Below are 14,504 nucleotides of genomic sequence, written 5' to 3' on the forward strand. Positions count from 1 at the left end.
TTTTGGCAGCAGTATTCGCTTACGGCCATACCACCTTGGGCACGCCCGATCTCGTCTGATCTCGGAAGCTAAGCAGGGTCGGGCCTGGTTAGTACTTGGATGGGAGCCCGCCTGGGAATACCAGGTGCTGTAAGCTTTTAAAAAAAAAAAAAAGAGTGCCTGAGCTTCAAAAAGCCTTAAAAAGTCTCTGAGATTCTTCAGAAAGCATGAAAGAGTTTGAGTTTTTTCAAAAGTTGTTCTTAGTTTTCTTCACTAATGGTCTAACCTTTTAAATAGCCCAATTTTGGCAGCAGTATTCGCTTACGGCCATACCACCTTGGGCACGCCCGATCTCGTCTGATCTCGGAAGCTAAGCAGGGTCGGGCCTGGTTAGTACTTGGATGGGAGACCGCCTGGGAATACCAGGTGCTGTAAGCTTTTAAAAAAAAAAAAAAGAGTGCCTGAGCTTCAAAAAGCCTTAAAAAGTCTCTGAGATTCTTCAGAAAGCATGAAAGAGTTTGAGTTTTTTCAAAAGTTGTTCTTAGTTTTCTTCACTAATGGTCTAACCTTTTAAATAGCCCAATTTTGGCAGCAGTATTCGCTTACGGCCATACCACCTTGGGCACGCCCGATCTCGTCTGATCTCGGAAGCTAAGCAGGGTCGGGCCTGGTTAGTACTTGGATGGGAGACCGCCTGGGAATACCAGGTGCTGTAAGCTTTTAAAAAAAAAAAAAAAAAAAAAAGAGTGCCTGAGCTTCAAAAAGCCTTAAAAAGTCTCTGAGATTCTTCAGAAAGCATGAAAGAGTTTGAGTTTTTTCAAAAGTTCTTCTTAGTCTTCTTCACTAATGGTCTAAGCTTTTAAATAAGGCCTGGTTAGTACTTGGATGGGAGGCCGCATGGGAATACTAGGTGTTGTAAGCTTTTTTAAGAAAAAAAAAAAAGAGTCCCTGAGCTTCTTCAAAAAGCCTTAAAAAGTCTCTGAGATTCTTCAGAAAGCATGAAAGAGCTTGAGTTTTTTCAAAAGTTGTTCTTAGTTTTCTTCACTAATGGTCTAACCTTTTAAATAGCCCAATTTTGGCAGCAGTATTCGCTTACGGCCATACCACCTTGGGCACGCCCGATCTCGTCTGATCTCGGAAGCTAAGCAGGGTCGGGCCTGGTTAGTACTTGGATGGGAGACCGCCTGGGAATACCAGGTGCTGTAAGCTTTTAAAAAAAAAAAAAAAAAAAAAAGAGTGCCTGAGCTTCAAAAAGCCTTAAAAAGTCTCTGAGATTCTTCAGAAAGCATGAAAGAGTTTGAGTTTTTTCAAAAGTTCTTCTTAGTCTTCTTCACTAATGGTCTAAGCTTTTAAATAAGGCCTGGTTAGTACTTGGATGGGAGGCCGCATGGGAATACTAGGTGTTGTAAGCTTTTTTAAGAAAAAAAAAAAAGAGTCCCTGAGCTTCTTCAAAAAGCCTTAAAAAGTCTCTGAGATTCTTCAGAAAGCATGAAAGAGCTTGAGTTTTTTCAAAAGTTGTTCTTAGTTTTCTTCACTAATGGTCTAACCTTTTAAATAGCCCAATTTTGGCAGCAGTTTTAGCTTACGGCCATACCACCTTGGGCACGCCCGATCTCGTCTGATCTCGGAAGCTAAGCAGGGTCGGGCCTGGTTAGTACTTGGATGGGAGACCGCCTGGGAATACCAGGTGCTGTAAGCTTTTAAAAAAAAAAAAAAAAAAAAAAGAGTGCCTGAGCTTCAAAAAGCCTTAAAAAGTCTCTGAGATTCTTCAGAAAGCATGAAAGAGTTTGAGTTTTTTCAAAAGTTCTTCTTAGTCTTCTTCACTAATGGTCTAAGCTTTTAAATAAGGCCTGGTTAGTACTTGGATGGGAGGCCGCATGGGAATACTAGGTGTTGTAAGCTTTTTTAAGAAAAAAAAAAAAGAGTCCCTGAGCTTCTTCAAAAAGCCTTAAAAAGTCTCTGAGATTCTTCAGAAAGCATGAAAGAGCTTGAGTTTTTTCAAAAGTTGTTCTTAGTTTTCTTCACTAATGGTCTAACCTTTTAAATAGCCCAATTTTGGCAGCAGTTTTAGCTTACGGCCATACCACCTTGGGCACGCCCGATCTCGTCTGATCTCGGAAGCTAAGCAGGGTCGGGCCTGGTTAGTACTTGGATGGGAGACCGCCTGGGAATACCAGGTGCTGTAAGCTTTTAAAAAAAAAAAAAAGAGTGCCTGAGCTTCAAAAAGCCTTAAAAAGTCTCTGAGATTCTTCAGAAAGCATGAAAGAGTTTGAGTTTTTTCAAAAGTTGTTCTTAGTTTTCTTCACTAATGGTCTAACCTTTTAAATAGCCCAATTTTGGCAGCAGTATTCGCTTACGGCCATACCACCTTGGGCACGCCCGATCTCGTCTGATCTCGGAAGCTAAGCAGGGTCGGGCCTGGTTAGTACTTGGATGGGAGACCGCCTGGGAATACCAGGTGCTGTAAGCTTTTAAAAAAAAAAAAAAGAGTGCCTGAGCTTCAAAAAGCCTTAAAAAGTCTCTGAGATTCTTCAGAAAGCATGAAAGAGTTTGAGTTTTTTCAAAAGTTGTTCTTAGTTTTCTTCACTAATGGTCTAACCTTTTAAATAGCCCAATTTTGGCAGCAGTATTCGCTTACGGCCATACCACCTTGGGCACGCCCGATCTCGTCTGATCTCGGAAGCTAAGCAGGGTCGGGCCTGGTTAGTACTTGGATGGGAGACCGCCTGGGAATACCAGGTGCTGTAAGCTTTTAAAAAAAAAAAAAAAAAAAAAAAGAGTGCCTGAGCTTCAAAAAGCCTTAAAAAGTCTCTGAGATTCTTCAGAAAGCATGAAAGAGTTTGAGTTTTTTCAAAAGTTCTTCTTAGTCTTCTTCACTAATGGTCTAAGCTTTTAAATAAGGCCTGGTTAGTACTTGGATGGGAGGCCGCATGGGAATACTAGGTGTTGTAAGCTTTTTTAAGAAAAAAAAAAAAGAGTCCCTGAGCTTCTTCAAAAAGCCTTAAAAAGTCTCTGAGATTCTTCAGAAAGCACGAAAGAGCTTGAGTTTTTTCAAAAGTTGTTCTTAGTTTTCTTCACTAATGGTCTAACCTTTTAAATAGCCCAATTTTGGCAGCAGTTTTAGCTTACGGCCATACCACCTTGGGCACGCCCGATCTCGTCTGATCTCGGAAGCTAAGCAGGGTCGGGCCTGCTTAGTACTTGGATGGGAGACCGCCTGGGAATACCAGGTGCTGTAAGCTTTTAAAAAAAAAAAAAAGAGTGCCTGAGCTTCAAAAAGCCTTAAAAAGTCTCTGAGATTCTTCAGAAAGCATGAAAGAGTTTGAGTTTTTTCAAAAGTTGTTCTTAGTTTTCTTCACTAATGGTCTAACCTTTTAAATAGCCCAATTTTGGCAGCAGTATTCGCTTACGGCCATACCACCTTGGGCACGCCCGATCTCGTCTGATCTCGGAAGCTAAGCAGGGTCGGGCCTGGTTAGTACTTGGATGGGAGACCGCCTGGGAATACCAGGTGCTGTAAGCTTTTAAAAAAAAAAAAAAAGAGTGCCTGAGCTTCAAAAAGCCTTAAAAAGTCTCTGAGATTCTTCAGAAAGCATGAAAGAGTTTGAGTTTTTTCAAAAGTTGTTCTTAGTTTTCTTCACTAATGGTCTAACCTTTTAAATAGCCCAATTTTGGCAGCAGTATTCGCTTACGGCCATACCACCTTGGGCACGCCCGATCTCGTCTGATCTCGGAAGCTAAGCAGGGTCGGGCCTGGTTAGTACTTGGATGGGAGCCCGCCTGGGAATACCAGGTGCTGTAAGCTTTTAAAAAAAAAAAAAAGAGTGCCTGAGCTTCAAAAAGCCTTAAAAAGTCTCTGAGATTCTTCAGAAAGCATGAAAGAGTTTGAGTTTTTTCAAAAGTTGTTCTTAGTTTTCTTCACTAATGGTCTAACCTTTTAAATAGCCCAATTTTGGCAGCAGTATTCGCTTACGGCCATACCACCTTGGGCACGCCCGATCTCGTCTGATCTCGGAAGCTAAGCAGGGTCGGGCCTGGTTAGTACTTGGATGGGAGACCGCCTGGGAATACCAGGTGCTGTAAGCTTTTAAAAAAAAAAAAAAGAGTGCCTGAGCTTCAAAAAGCCTTAAAAAGTCTCTGAGATTCTTCAGAAAGCATGAAAGAGTTTGAGTTTTTTCAAAAGTTGTTCTTAGTTTTCTTCACTAATGGTCTAACCTTTTAAATAGCCCAATTTTGGCAGCAGTATTCGCTTACGGCCATACCACCTTGGGCACGCCCGATCTCGTCTGATCTCGGAAGCTAAGCAGGGTCGGGCCTGGTTAGTACTTGGATGGGAGACCGCCTGGGAATACCAGGTGCTGTAAGCTTTTAAAAAAAAAAAAAAAAAAAAAAAGAGTGCCTGAGCTTCAAAAAGCCTTAAAAAGTCTCTGAGATTCTTCAGAAAGCATGAAAGAGTTTGAGTTTTTTCAAAAGTTCTTCTTAGTCTTCTTCACTAATGGTCTAAGCTTTTAAATAAGGCCTGGTTAGTACTTGGATGGGAGGCCGCATGGGAATACTAGGTGTTGTAAGCTTTTTTAAGAAAAAAAAAAAAGAGTCCCTGAGCTTCTTCAAAAAGCCTTAAAAAGTCTCTGAGATTCTTCAGAAAGCATGAAAGAGCTTGAGTTTTTTCAAAAGTTGTTCTTAGTTTTCTTCACTAATGGTCTAACCTTTTAAATAGCCCAATTTTGGCAGCAGTTTTAGCTTACGGCCATACCACCTTGGGCACGCCCGATCTCGTCTGATCTCGGAAGCTAAGCAGGGTCGGGCCTGGTTAGTACTTGGATGGGAGACCGCCTGGGAATACCAGGTGCTGTAAGCTTTTAAAAAAAAAAAAAAGAGTGCCTGAGCTTCAAAAAGCCTTAAAAAGTCTCTGAGATTCTTCAGAAAGCATGAAAGAGTTTGAGTTTTTTCAAAAGTTCTTCTTAGTCTTCTTCACTAATGGTCTAAGCTTTTAAATAAGGCCTGGTTAGTACTTGGATGGGAGGCCGCATGGGAATACTAGGTGTTGTAAGCTTTTTTAAGAAAAAAAAAAAAGAGTCCCTGAGCTTCTTCAAAAAGCCTTAAAAAGTCTCTGAGATTCTTCAGAAAGCACGAAAGAGCTTGAGTTTTTTCAAAAGTTGTTCTTAGTTTTCTTCACTAATGGTCTAACCTTTTAAATAGCCCAATTTTGGCAGCAGTTTTAGCTTACGGCCATACCACCTTGGGCACGCCCGATCTCGTCTGATCTCGGAAGCTAAGCAGGGTCGGGCCTGCTTAGTACTTGGATGGGAGACCGCCTGGGAATACCAGGTGCTGTAAGCTTTTAAAAAAAAAAAAAAGAGTGCCTGAGCTTCAAAAAGCCTTAAAAAGTCTCTGAGATTCTTCAGAAAGCATGAAAGAGTTTGAGTTTTTTCAAAAGTTGTTCTTAGTTTTCTTCACTAATGGTCTAACCTTTTAAATAGCCCAATTTTGGCAGCAGTATTCGCTTACGGCCATACCACCTTGGGCACGCCCGATCTCGTCTGATCTCGGAAGCTAAGCAGGGTCGGGCCTGGTTAGTACTTGGATGGGAGACCGCCTGGGAATACCAGGTGCTGTAAGCTTTTAAAAAAAAAAAAAAAGAGTGCCTGAGCTTCAAAAAGCCTTAAAAAGTCTCTGAGATTCTTCAGAAAGCATGAAAGAGTTTGAGTTTTTTCAAAAGTTGTTCTTAGTTTTCTTCACTAATGGTCTAACCTTTTAAATAGCCCAATTTTGGCAGCAGTATTCGCTTACGGCCATACCACCTTGGGCACGCCCGATCTCGTCTGATCTCGGAAGCTAAGCAGGGTCGGGCCTGGTTAGTACTTGGATGGGAGCCCGCCTGGGAATACCAGGTGCTGTAAGCTTTTAAAAAAAAAAAAAAGAGTGCCTGAGCTTCAAAAAGCCTTAAAAAGTCTCTGAGATTCTTCAGAAAGCATGAAAGAGTTTGAGTTTTTTCAAAAGTTGTTCTTAGTTTTCTTCACTAATGGTCTAACCTTTTAAATAGCCCAATTTTGGCAGCAGTATTCGCTTACGGCCATACCACCTTGGGCACGCCCGATCTCGTCTGATCTCGGAAGCTAAGCAGGGTCGGGCCTGGTTAGTACTTGGATGGGAGACCGCCTGGGAATACCAGGTGCTGTAAGCTTTTAAAAAAAAAAAAAAGAGTGCCTGAGCTTCAAAAAGCCTTAAAAAGTCTCTGAGATTCTTCAGAAAGCATGAAAGAGTTTGAGTTTTTTCAAAAGTTGTTCTTAGTTTTCTTCACTAATGGTCTAACCTTTTAAATAGCCCAATTTTGGCAGCAGTATTCGCTTACGGCCATACCACCTTGGGCACGCCCGATCTCGTCTGATCTCGGAAGCTAAGCAGGGTCGGGCCTGGTTAGTACTTGGATGGGAGACCGCCTGGGAATACCAGGTGCTGTAAGCTTTTAAAAAAAAAAAAAAAAAAAAAAAGAGTGCCTGAGCTTCAAAAAGCCTTAAAAAGTCTCTGAGATTCTTCAGAAAGCATGAAAGAGTTTGAGTTTTTTCAAAAGTTCTTCTTAGTCTTCTTCACTAATGGTCTAAGCTTTTAAATAAGGCCTGGTTAGTACTTGGATGGGAGGCCGCATGGGAATACTAGGTGTTGTAAGCTTTTTTAAGAAAAAAAAAAAAGAGTCCCTGAGCTTCTTCAAAAAGCCTTAAAAAGTCTCTGAGATTCTTCAGAAAGCATGAAAGAGCTTGAGTTTTTTCAAAAGTTGTTCTTAGTTTTCTTCACTAATGGTCTAACCTTTTAAATAGCCCAATTTTGGCAGCAGTTTTAGCTTACGGCCATACCACCTTGGGCACGCCCGATCTCGTCTGATCTCGGAAGCTAAGCAGGGTCGGGCCTGGTTAGTACTTGGATGGGAGACCGCCTGGGAATACCAGGTGCTGTAAGCTTTTAAAAAAAAAAAAAAGAGTGCCTGAGCTTCAAAAAGCCTTAAAAAGTCTCTGAGATTCTTCAGAAAGCATGAAAGAGTTTGAGTTTTTTCAAAAGTTGTTCTTAGTTTTCTTCACTAATGGTCTAACCTTTTAAATAGCCCAATTTTGGCAGCAGTATTCGCTTACGGCCATACCACCTTGGGCACGCCCGATCTCGTCTGATCTCGGAAGCTAAGCAGGGTCGGGCCTGGTTAGTACTTGGATGGGAGACCGCCTGGGAATACCAGGTGCTGTAAGCTTTTAAAAAAAAAAAAAAGAGTGCCTGAGCTTCAAAAAGCCTTAAAAAGTCTCTGAGATTCTTCAGAAAGCATGAAAGAGTTTGAGTTTTTTCAAAAGTTGTTCTTAGTTTTCTTCACTAATGGTCTAACCTTTTAAATAGCCCAATTTTGGCAGCAGTATTCGCTTACGGCCATACCACCTTGGGCACGCCCGATCTCGTCTGATCTCGGAAGCTAAGCAGGGTCGGGCCTGGTTAGTACTTGGATGGGAGACCGCCTGGGAATACCAGGTGCTGTAAGCTTTTAAAAAAAAAAAAAAAAAAAAAAAGAGTGCCTGAGCTTCAAAAAGCCTTAAAAAGTCTCTGAGATTCTTCAGAAAGCATGAAAGAGTTTGAGTTTTTTCAAAAGTTCTTCTTAGTCTTCTTCACTAATGGTCTAAGCTTTTAAATAAGGCCTGGTTAGTACTTGGATGGGAGGCCGCATGGGAATACTAGGTGTTGTAAGCTTTTTTAAGAAAAAAAAAAAAGAGTCCCTGAGCTTCTTCAAAAAGCCTTAAAAAGTCTCTGAGATTCTTCAGAAAGCACGAAAGAGCTTGAGTTTTTTCAAAAGTTGTTCTTAGTTTTCTTCACTAATGGTCTAACCTTTTAAATAGCCCAATTTTGGCAGCAGTTTTAGCTTACGGCCATACCACCTTGGGCACGCCCGATCTCGTCTGATCTCGGAAGCTAAGCAGGGTCGGGCCTGCTTAGTACTTGGATGGGAGACCGCCTGGGAATACCAGGTGCTGTAAGCTTTTAAAAAAAAAAAAAAGAGTGCCTGAGCTTCAAAAAGCCTTAAAAAGTCTCTGAGATTCTTCAGAAAGCATGAAAGAGTTTGAGTTTTTTCAAAAGTTGTTCTTAGTTTTCTTCACTAATGGTCTAACCTTTTAAATAGCCCAATTTTGGCAGCAGTATTCGCTTACGGCCATACCACCTTGGGCACGCCCGATCTCGTCTGATCTCGGAAGCTAAGCAGGGTCGGGCCTGGTTAGTACTTGGATGGGAGACCGCCTGGGAATACCAGGTGCTGTAAGCTTTTAAAAAAAAAAAAAAAGAGTGCCTGAGCTTCAAAAAGCCTTAAAAAGTCTCTGAGATTCTTCAGAAAGCATGAAAGAGTTTGAGTTTTTTCAAAAGTTGTTCTTAGTTTTCTTCACTAATGGTCTAACCTTTTAAATAGCCCAATTTTGGCAGCAGTATTCGCTTACGGCCATACCACCTTGGGCACGCCCGATCTCGTCTGATCTCGGAAGCTAAGCAGGGTCGGGCCTGGTTAGTACTTGGATGGGAGCCCGCCTGGGAATACCAGGTGCTGTAAGCTTTTAAAAAAAAAAAAAAGAGTGCCTGAGCTTCAAAAAGCCTTAAAAAGTCTCTGAGATTCTTCAGAAAGCATGAAAGAGTTTGAGTTTTTTCAAAAGTTGTTCTTAGTTTTCTTCACTAATGGTCTAACCTTTTAAATAGCCCAATTTTGGCAGCAGTATTCGCTTACGGCCATACCACCTTGGGCACGCCCGATCTCGTCTGATCTCGGAAGCTAAGCAGGGTCGGGCCTGGTTAGTACTTGGATGGGAGACCGCCTGGGAATACCAGGTGCTGTAAGCTTTTAAAAAAAAAAAAAAGAGTGCCTGAGCTTCAAAAAGCCTTAAAAAGTCTCTGAGATTCTTCAGAAAGCATGAAAGAGTTTGAGTTTTTTCAAAAGTTGTTCTTAGTTTTCTTCACTAATGGTCTAACCTTTTAAATAGCCCAATTTTGGCAGCAGTATTCGCTTACGGCCATACCACCTTGGGCACGCCCGATCTCGTCTGATCTCGGAAGCTAAGCAGGGTCGGGCCTGGTTAGTACTTGGATGGGAGACCGCCTGGGAATACCAGGTGCTGTAAGCTTTTAAAAAAAAAAAAAAAAAAAAAAAGAGTGCCTGAGCTTCAAAAAGCCTTAAAAAGTCTCTGAGATTCTTCAGAAAGCATGAAAGAGTTTGAGTTTTTTCAAAAGTTCTTCTTAGTCTTCTTCACTAATGGTCTAAGCTTTTAAATAAGGCCTGGTTAGTACTTGGATGGGAGGCCGCATGGGAATACTAGGTGTTGTAAGCTTTTTTAAGAAAAAAAAAAAAGAGTCCCTGAGCTTCTTCAAAAAGCCTTAAAAAGTCTCTGAGATTCTTCAGAAAGCATGAAAGAGCTTGAGTTTTTTCAAAAGTTGTTCTTAGTTTTCTTCACTAATGGTCTAACCTTTTAAATAGCCCAATTTTGGCAGCAGTTTTAGCTTACGGCCATACCACCTTGGGCACGCCCGATCTCGTCTGATCTCGGAAGCTAAGCAGGGTCGGGCCTGGTTAGTACTTGGATGGGAGACCGCCTGGGAATACCAGGTGCTGTAAGCTTTTAAAAAAAAAAAAAAGAGTGCCTGAGCTTCAAAAAGCCTTAAAAAGTCTCTGAGATTCTTCAGAAAGCATGAAAGAGTTTGAGTTTTTTCAAAAGTTCTTCTTAGTCTTCTTCACTAATGGTCTAAGCTTTTAAATAAGGCCTGGTTAGTACTTGGATGGGAGGCCGCATGGGAATACTAGGTGTTGTAAGCTTTTTTAAGAAAAAAAAAAAAGAGTCCCTGAGCTTCTTCAAAAAGCCTTAAAAAGTCTCTGAGATTCTTCAGAAAGCACGAAAGAGCTTGAGTTTTTTCAAAAGTTGTTCTTAGTTTTCTTCACTAATGGTCTAACCTTTTAAATAGCCCAATTTTGGCAGCAGTTTTAGCTTACGGCCATACCACCTTGGGCACGCCCGATCTCGTCTGATCTCGGAAGCTAAGCAGGGTCGGGCCTGCTTAGTACTTGGATGGGAGACCGCCTGGGAATACCAGGTGCTGTAAGCTTTTAAAAAAAAAAAAAAGAGTGCCTGAGCTTCAAAAAGCCTTAAAAAGTCTCTGAGATTCTTCAGAAAGCATGAAAGAGTTTGAGTTTTTTCAAAAGTTGTTCTTAGTTTTCTTCACTAATGGTCTAACCTTTTAAATAGCCCAATTTTGGCAGCAGTATTCGCTTACGGCCATACCACCTTGGGCACGCCCGATCTCGTCTGATCTCGGAAGCTAAGCAGGGTCGGGCCTGGTTAGTACTTGGATGGGAGACCGCCTGGGAATACCAGGTGCTGTAAGCTTTTAAAAAAAAAAAAAAAGAGTGCCTGAGCTTCAAAAAGCCTTAAAAAGTCTCTGAGATTCTTCAGAAAGCATGAAAGAGTTTGAGTTTTTTCAAAAGTTGTTCTTAGTTTTCTTCACTAATGGTCTAACCTTTTAAATAGCCCAATTTTGGCAGCAGTATTCGCTTACGGCCATACCACCTTGGGCACGCCCGATCTCGTCTGATCTCGGAAGCTAAGCAGGGTCGGGCCTGGTTAGTACTTGGATGGGAGCCCGCCTGGGAATACCAGGTGCTGTAAGCTTTTAAAAAAAAAAAAAAGAGTGCCTGAGCTTCAAAAAGCCTTAAAAAGTCTCTGAGATTCTTCAGAAAGCATGAAAGAGTTTGAGTTTTTTCAAAAGTTGTTCTTAGTTTTCTTCACTAATGGTCTAACCTTTTAAATAGCCCAATTTTGGCAGCAGTATTCGCTTACGGCCATACCACCTTGGGCACGCCCGATCTCGTCTGATCTCGGAAGCTAAGCAGGGTCGGGCCTGGTTAGTACTTGGATGGGAGACCGCCTGGGAATACCAGGTGCTGTAAGCTTTTAAAAAAAAAAAAAAGAGTGCCTGAGCTTCAAAAAGCCTTAAAAAGTCTCTGAGATTCTTCAGAAAGCATGAAAGAGTTTGAGTTTTTTCAAAAGTTGTTCTTAGTTTTCTTCACTAATGGTCTAACCTTTTAAATAGCCCAATTTTGGCAGCAGTATTCGCTTACGGCCATACCACCTTGGGCACGCCCGATCTCGTCTGATCTCGGAAGCTAAGCAGGGTCGGGCCTGGTTAGTACTTGGATGGGAGACCGCCTGGGAATACCAGGTGCTGTAAGCTTTTAAAAAAAAAAAAAAAAAAAAAAAGAGTGCCTGAGCTTCAAAAAGCCTTAAAAAGTCTCTGAGATTCTTCAGAAAGCATGAAAGAGTTTGAGTTTTTTCAAAAGTTCTTCTTAGTCTTCTTCACTAATGGTCTAAGCTTTTAAATAAGGCCTGGTTAGTACTTGGATGGGAGGCCGCATGGGAATACTAGGTGTTGTAAGCTTTTTTAAGAAAAAAAAAAAAGAGTCCCTGAGCTTCTTCAAAAAGCCTTAAAAAGTCTCTGAGATTCTTCAGAAAGCATGAAAGAGCTTGAGTTTTTTCAAAAGTTGTTCTTAGTTTTCTTCACTAATGGTCTAACCTTTTAAATAGCCCAATTTTGGCAGCAGTATTCGCTTACGGCCATACCACCTTGGGCACGCCCGATCTCGTCTGATCTCGGAAGCTAAGCAGGGTCGGGCCTGGTTAGTACTTGGATGGGAGACCGCCTGGGAATACCAGGTGCTGTAAGCTTTTAAAAAAAAAAAAAAAAAAAAAAAGAGTGCCTGAGCTTCAAAAAGCCTTAAAAAGTCTCTGAGATTCTTCAGAAAGCATGAAAGAGTTTGAGTTTTTTCAAAAGTTCTTCTTAGTCTTCTTCACTAATGGTCTAAGCTTTTAAATAAGGCCTGGTTAGTACTTGGATGGGAGGCCGCATGGGAATACTAGGTGTTGTAAGCTTTTTTAAGAAAAAAAAAAAAGAGTCCCTGAGCTTCTTCAAAAAGCCTTAAAAAGTCTCTGAGATTCTTCAGAAAGCATGAAAGAGCTTGAGTTTTTTCAAAAGTTGTTCTTAGTTTTCTTCACTAATGGTCTAACCTTTTAAATAGCCCAATTTTGGCAGCAGTTTTAGCTTACGGCCATACCACCTTGGGCACGCCCGATCTCGTCTGATCTCGGAAGCTAAGCAGGGTCGGGCCTGGTTAGTACTTGGATGGGAGACCGCCTGGGAATACCAGGTGCTGTAAGCTTTTAAAAAAAAAAAAAAAAAAAAAAGAGTGCCTGAGCTTCAAAAAGCCTTAAAAAGTCTCTGAGATTCTTCAGAAAGCATGAAAGAGTTTGAGTTTTTTCAAAAGTTCTTCTTAGTCTTCTTCACTAATGGTCTAAGCTTTTAAATAAGGCCTGGTTAGTACTTGGATGGGAGGCCGCATGGGAATACTAGGTGTTGTAAGCTTTTTTAAGAAAAAAAAAAAAGAGTCCCTGAGCTTCTTCAAAAAGCCTTAAAAAGTCTCTGAGATTCTTCAGAAAGCATGAAAGAGCTTGAGTTTTTTCAAAAGTTGTTCTTAGTTTTCTTCACTAATGGTCTAACCTTTTAAATAGCCCAATTTTGGCAGCAGTTTTAGCTTACGGCCATACCACCTTGGGCACGCCCGATCTCGTCTGATCTCGGAAGCTAAGCAGGGTCGGGCCTGGTTAGTACTTGGATGGGAGACCGCCTGGGAATACCAGGTGCTGTAAGCTTTTAAAAAAAAAAAAAAGAGTGCCTGAGCTTCAAAAAGCCTTAAAAAGTCTCTGAGATTCTTCAGAAAGCATGAAAGAGTTTGAGTTTTTTCAAAAGTTGTTCTTAGTTTTCTTCACTAATGGTCTAACCTTTTAAATAGCCCAATTTTGGCAGCAGTATTCGCTTACGGCCATACCACCTTGGGCACGCCCGATCTCGTCTGATCTCGGAAGCTAAGCAGGGTCGGGCCTGGTTAGTACTTGGATGGGAGACCGCCTGGGAATACCAGGTGCTGTAAGCTTTTAAAAAAAAAAAAAAGAGTGCCTGAGCTTCAAAAAGCCTTAAAAAGTCTCTGAGATTCTTCAGAAAGCATGAAAGAGTTTGAGTTTTTTCAAAAGTTCTTCTTAGTCTTCTTCACTAATGGTCTAAGCTTTTAAATAAGGCCTGGTTAGTACTTGGATGGGAGGCCGCATGGGAATACTAGGTGTTGTAAGCTTTTTTAAGAAAAAAAAAAAAGAGTCCCTGAGCTTCTTCAAAAAGCCTTAAAAAGTCTCTGAGATTCTTCAGAAAGCATGAAAGAGCTTGAGTTTTTTCAAAAGTTGTTCTTAGTTTTCTTCACTAATGGTCTAACCTTTTAAATAGCCCAATTTTGGCAGCAGTTTTAGCTTACGGCCATACCACCTTGGGCACGCCCGATCTCGTCTGATCTCGGAAGCTAAGCAGGGTCGGGCCTGGTTAGTACTTGGATGGGAGACCGCCTGGGAATACCAGGTGCTGTAAGCTTTTAAAAAAAAAAAAAAGAGTGCCTGAGCTTCAAAAAGCCTTAAAAAGTCTCTGAGATTCTTCAGAAAGCATGAAAGAGTTTGAGTTTTTTCAAAAGTTCTTCTTAGTCTTCTTCACTAATGGTCTAAGCTTTTAAATAAGGCCTGGTTAGTACTTGGATGGGAGGCCGCATGGGAATACTAGGTGTTGTAAGCTTTTTTAAGAAAAAAAAAAAAGAGTCCCTGAGCTTCTTCAAAAAGCCTTAAAAAGTCTCTGAGATTCTTCAGAAAGCACGAAAGAGCTTGAGTTTTTTCAAAAGTTGTTCTTAGTTTTCTTCACTAATGGTCTAACCTTTTAAATAGCCCAATTTTGGCAGCAGTTTTAGCTTACGGCCATACCACCTTGGGCACGCCCGATCTCGTCTGATCTCGGAAGCTAAGCAGGGTCGGGCCTGCTTAGTACTTGGATGGGAGACCGCCTGGGAATACCAGGTGCTGTAAGCTTTTAAAAAAAAAAAAAAGAGTGCCTGAGCTTCAAAAAGCCTTAAAAAGTCTCTGAGATTCTTCAGAAAGCATGAAAGAGTTTGAGTTTTTTCAAAAGTTGTTCTTAGTTTTCTTCACTAATGGTCTAACCTTTTAAATAGCCCAATTTTGGCAGCAGTATTCGCTTACGGCCATACCACCTTGGGCACGCCCGATCTCGTCTGATCTCGGAAGCTAAGCAGGGTCGGGCCTGGTTAGTACTTGGATGGGAGACCGCCTGGGAATACCAGGTGCTGTAAGCTTTTAAAAAAAAAAAAAAAGAGTGCCTGAGCTTCAAAAAGCCTTAAAAAGTCTCTGAGATTCTTCAGAAAGCATGAAAGAGTTTGAGTTTTTTCAAAAGTTGTTCTTAGTTTTCTTCACTAATGGTCTAACCTTTTAAATAGCCCAATTTTGGCAGCAGTATTCGCTTACGGCCATACCACCTTGGGCACGCCCGATCTCGTCTGATCTCGGAAGCTAAGCAGGGTCGGGCCTGGTTAGTACTTGGATGGGAGCCCGCCTGGGAATACCAGGTGCTGTAAGCTTTTAAAAAAAAAA

General features: G+C 41.4%; 41 non-coding genes across 41 annotated transcripts; all 41 read left to right on the forward strand.

Moving 5' to 3' along the window:
* Nucleotides 1-17: 17 nt before the first annotated feature.
* On the forward strand, nt 18-136 carry LOC143699997 (5S ribosomal RNA). The gene has a single exon (XR_013188902.1). It is a non-coding gene; the product is annotated as a 5S ribosomal RNA (ribosomal RNA).
* Nucleotides 137-298: 162 nt separating this feature from the next.
* Nucleotides 299-417, forward strand: LOC143700307 (5S ribosomal RNA). Its single transcript, XR_013189199.1, has one exon. It is a non-coding gene; the product is annotated as a 5S ribosomal RNA (ribosomal RNA).
* Nucleotides 418-579: 162 nt separating this feature from the next.
* Nucleotides 580-698, forward strand: LOC143700308 (5S ribosomal RNA). Its single transcript, XR_013189200.1, has one exon. It is a non-coding gene; the product is annotated as a 5S ribosomal RNA (ribosomal RNA).
* A 371-nt stretch (nt 699-1,069) lies between these two features.
* LOC143700309 (5S ribosomal RNA) lies at nt 1,070-1,188 on the forward strand. The gene has a single exon (XR_013189201.1). It is a non-coding gene; the product is annotated as a 5S ribosomal RNA (ribosomal RNA).
* Nucleotides 1,189-1,559: 371 nt separating this feature from the next.
* LOC143700311 (5S ribosomal RNA) lies at nt 1,560-1,678 on the forward strand. The gene has a single exon (XR_013189203.1). It is a non-coding gene; the product is annotated as a 5S ribosomal RNA (ribosomal RNA).
* A 371-nt stretch (nt 1,679-2,049) lies between these two features.
* On the forward strand, nt 2,050-2,168 carry LOC143700312 (5S ribosomal RNA). The gene has a single exon (XR_013189204.1). It is a non-coding gene; the product is annotated as a 5S ribosomal RNA (ribosomal RNA).
* Nucleotides 2,169-2,330: 162 nt separating this feature from the next.
* LOC143700313 (5S ribosomal RNA) lies at nt 2,331-2,449 on the forward strand. Its single transcript, XR_013189205.1, has one exon. It is a non-coding gene; the product is annotated as a 5S ribosomal RNA (ribosomal RNA).
* Nucleotides 2,450-2,611: 162 nt separating this feature from the next.
* LOC143700314 (5S ribosomal RNA) lies at nt 2,612-2,730 on the forward strand. The gene has a single exon (XR_013189206.1). It is a non-coding gene; the product is annotated as a 5S ribosomal RNA (ribosomal RNA).
* Nucleotides 2,731-3,102: 372 nt separating this feature from the next.
* On the forward strand, nt 3,103-3,221 carry LOC143700050 (5S ribosomal RNA). Its single transcript, XR_013188953.1, has one exon. It is a non-coding gene; the product is annotated as a 5S ribosomal RNA (ribosomal RNA).
* A 162-nt stretch (nt 3,222-3,383) lies between these two features.
* Nucleotides 3,384-3,502, forward strand: LOC143700315 (5S ribosomal RNA). The gene has a single exon (XR_013189207.1). It is a non-coding gene; the product is annotated as a 5S ribosomal RNA (ribosomal RNA).
* Nucleotides 3,503-3,665: 163 nt separating this feature from the next.
* Nucleotides 3,666-3,784, forward strand: LOC143699998 (5S ribosomal RNA). Its single transcript, XR_013188903.1, has one exon. It is a non-coding gene; the product is annotated as a 5S ribosomal RNA (ribosomal RNA).
* Nucleotides 3,785-3,946: 162 nt separating this feature from the next.
* LOC143700317 (5S ribosomal RNA) lies at nt 3,947-4,065 on the forward strand. Its single transcript, XR_013189209.1, has one exon. It is a non-coding gene; the product is annotated as a 5S ribosomal RNA (ribosomal RNA).
* Nucleotides 4,066-4,227: 162 nt separating this feature from the next.
* LOC143700318 (5S ribosomal RNA) lies at nt 4,228-4,346 on the forward strand. Its single transcript, XR_013189210.1, has one exon. It is a non-coding gene; the product is annotated as a 5S ribosomal RNA (ribosomal RNA).
* A 372-nt stretch (nt 4,347-4,718) lies between these two features.
* Nucleotides 4,719-4,837, forward strand: LOC143700319 (5S ribosomal RNA). Its single transcript, XR_013189211.1, has one exon. It is a non-coding gene; the product is annotated as a 5S ribosomal RNA (ribosomal RNA).
* A 363-nt stretch (nt 4,838-5,200) lies between these two features.
* On the forward strand, nt 5,201-5,319 carry LOC143700051 (5S ribosomal RNA). Its single transcript, XR_013188954.1, has one exon. It is a non-coding gene; the product is annotated as a 5S ribosomal RNA (ribosomal RNA).
* A 162-nt stretch (nt 5,320-5,481) lies between these two features.
* On the forward strand, nt 5,482-5,600 carry LOC143700320 (5S ribosomal RNA). Its single transcript, XR_013189212.1, has one exon. It is a non-coding gene; the product is annotated as a 5S ribosomal RNA (ribosomal RNA).
* Nucleotides 5,601-5,763: 163 nt separating this feature from the next.
* Nucleotides 5,764-5,882, forward strand: LOC143699999 (5S ribosomal RNA). The gene has a single exon (XR_013188904.1). It is a non-coding gene; the product is annotated as a 5S ribosomal RNA (ribosomal RNA).
* A 162-nt stretch (nt 5,883-6,044) lies between these two features.
* Nucleotides 6,045-6,163, forward strand: LOC143700321 (5S ribosomal RNA). The gene has a single exon (XR_013189213.1). It is a non-coding gene; the product is annotated as a 5S ribosomal RNA (ribosomal RNA).
* A 162-nt stretch (nt 6,164-6,325) lies between these two features.
* Nucleotides 6,326-6,444, forward strand: LOC143700323 (5S ribosomal RNA). The gene has a single exon (XR_013189215.1). It is a non-coding gene; the product is annotated as a 5S ribosomal RNA (ribosomal RNA).
* Nucleotides 6,445-6,816: 372 nt separating this feature from the next.
* On the forward strand, nt 6,817-6,935 carry LOC143700324 (5S ribosomal RNA). Its single transcript, XR_013189216.1, has one exon. It is a non-coding gene; the product is annotated as a 5S ribosomal RNA (ribosomal RNA).
* A 162-nt stretch (nt 6,936-7,097) lies between these two features.
* Nucleotides 7,098-7,216, forward strand: LOC143700325 (5S ribosomal RNA). The gene has a single exon (XR_013189217.1). It is a non-coding gene; the product is annotated as a 5S ribosomal RNA (ribosomal RNA).
* A 162-nt stretch (nt 7,217-7,378) lies between these two features.
* Nucleotides 7,379-7,497, forward strand: LOC143700326 (5S ribosomal RNA). Its single transcript, XR_013189218.1, has one exon. It is a non-coding gene; the product is annotated as a 5S ribosomal RNA (ribosomal RNA).
* Nucleotides 7,498-7,869: 372 nt separating this feature from the next.
* Nucleotides 7,870-7,988, forward strand: LOC143700052 (5S ribosomal RNA). Its single transcript, XR_013188955.1, has one exon. It is a non-coding gene; the product is annotated as a 5S ribosomal RNA (ribosomal RNA).
* Nucleotides 7,989-8,150: 162 nt separating this feature from the next.
* Nucleotides 8,151-8,269, forward strand: LOC143700327 (5S ribosomal RNA). Its single transcript, XR_013189219.1, has one exon. It is a non-coding gene; the product is annotated as a 5S ribosomal RNA (ribosomal RNA).
* A 163-nt stretch (nt 8,270-8,432) lies between these two features.
* Nucleotides 8,433-8,551, forward strand: LOC143700000 (5S ribosomal RNA). Its single transcript, XR_013188905.1, has one exon. It is a non-coding gene; the product is annotated as a 5S ribosomal RNA (ribosomal RNA).
* Nucleotides 8,552-8,713: 162 nt separating this feature from the next.
* On the forward strand, nt 8,714-8,832 carry LOC143700328 (5S ribosomal RNA). Its single transcript, XR_013189220.1, has one exon. It is a non-coding gene; the product is annotated as a 5S ribosomal RNA (ribosomal RNA).
* Nucleotides 8,833-8,994: 162 nt separating this feature from the next.
* Nucleotides 8,995-9,113, forward strand: LOC143700329 (5S ribosomal RNA). Its single transcript, XR_013189221.1, has one exon. It is a non-coding gene; the product is annotated as a 5S ribosomal RNA (ribosomal RNA).
* Nucleotides 9,114-9,485: 372 nt separating this feature from the next.
* Nucleotides 9,486-9,604, forward strand: LOC143700330 (5S ribosomal RNA). Its single transcript, XR_013189222.1, has one exon. It is a non-coding gene; the product is annotated as a 5S ribosomal RNA (ribosomal RNA).
* A 363-nt stretch (nt 9,605-9,967) lies between these two features.
* Nucleotides 9,968-10,086, forward strand: LOC143700053 (5S ribosomal RNA). The gene has a single exon (XR_013188956.1). It is a non-coding gene; the product is annotated as a 5S ribosomal RNA (ribosomal RNA).
* Nucleotides 10,087-10,248: 162 nt separating this feature from the next.
* LOC143700331 (5S ribosomal RNA) lies at nt 10,249-10,367 on the forward strand. The gene has a single exon (XR_013189223.1). It is a non-coding gene; the product is annotated as a 5S ribosomal RNA (ribosomal RNA).
* A 163-nt stretch (nt 10,368-10,530) lies between these two features.
* On the forward strand, nt 10,531-10,649 carry LOC143700001 (5S ribosomal RNA). Its single transcript, XR_013188907.1, has one exon. It is a non-coding gene; the product is annotated as a 5S ribosomal RNA (ribosomal RNA).
* Nucleotides 10,650-10,811: 162 nt separating this feature from the next.
* LOC143700332 (5S ribosomal RNA) lies at nt 10,812-10,930 on the forward strand. The gene has a single exon (XR_013189224.1). It is a non-coding gene; the product is annotated as a 5S ribosomal RNA (ribosomal RNA).
* Nucleotides 10,931-11,092: 162 nt separating this feature from the next.
* LOC143700334 (5S ribosomal RNA) lies at nt 11,093-11,211 on the forward strand. The gene has a single exon (XR_013189226.1). It is a non-coding gene; the product is annotated as a 5S ribosomal RNA (ribosomal RNA).
* A 372-nt stretch (nt 11,212-11,583) lies between these two features.
* LOC143700335 (5S ribosomal RNA) lies at nt 11,584-11,702 on the forward strand. Its single transcript, XR_013189227.1, has one exon. It is a non-coding gene; the product is annotated as a 5S ribosomal RNA (ribosomal RNA).
* A 372-nt stretch (nt 11,703-12,074) lies between these two features.
* On the forward strand, nt 12,075-12,193 carry LOC143700336 (5S ribosomal RNA). The gene has a single exon (XR_013189228.1). It is a non-coding gene; the product is annotated as a 5S ribosomal RNA (ribosomal RNA).
* A 371-nt stretch (nt 12,194-12,564) lies between these two features.
* Nucleotides 12,565-12,683, forward strand: LOC143700337 (5S ribosomal RNA). Its single transcript, XR_013189229.1, has one exon. It is a non-coding gene; the product is annotated as a 5S ribosomal RNA (ribosomal RNA).
* Nucleotides 12,684-12,845: 162 nt separating this feature from the next.
* LOC143700338 (5S ribosomal RNA) lies at nt 12,846-12,964 on the forward strand. Its single transcript, XR_013189230.1, has one exon. It is a non-coding gene; the product is annotated as a 5S ribosomal RNA (ribosomal RNA).
* A 363-nt stretch (nt 12,965-13,327) lies between these two features.
* Nucleotides 13,328-13,446, forward strand: LOC143700339 (5S ribosomal RNA). The gene has a single exon (XR_013189231.1). It is a non-coding gene; the product is annotated as a 5S ribosomal RNA (ribosomal RNA).
* Nucleotides 13,447-13,809: 363 nt separating this feature from the next.
* On the forward strand, nt 13,810-13,928 carry LOC143700055 (5S ribosomal RNA). Its single transcript, XR_013188957.1, has one exon. It is a non-coding gene; the product is annotated as a 5S ribosomal RNA (ribosomal RNA).
* Nucleotides 13,929-14,090: 162 nt separating this feature from the next.
* LOC143700340 (5S ribosomal RNA) lies at nt 14,091-14,209 on the forward strand. Its single transcript, XR_013189232.1, has one exon. It is a non-coding gene; the product is annotated as a 5S ribosomal RNA (ribosomal RNA).
* A 163-nt stretch (nt 14,210-14,372) lies between these two features.
* LOC143700003 (5S ribosomal RNA) lies at nt 14,373-14,491 on the forward strand. The gene has a single exon (XR_013188909.1). It is a non-coding gene; the product is annotated as a 5S ribosomal RNA (ribosomal RNA).
* Nucleotides 14,492-14,504: the final 13 nt, after the last annotated feature.

The sequence above is a fragment of the Siphateles boraxobius genome, unplaced genomic scaffold, assembly GCF_051911475.1.
Source record: "Siphateles boraxobius isolate OS27281-9 unplaced genomic scaffold, OSU_SipBor_1 317, whole genome shotgun sequence".
NCBI lineage: Eukaryota > Metazoa > Chordata > Actinopteri > Cypriniformes > Leuciscidae > Siphateles > Siphateles boraxobius.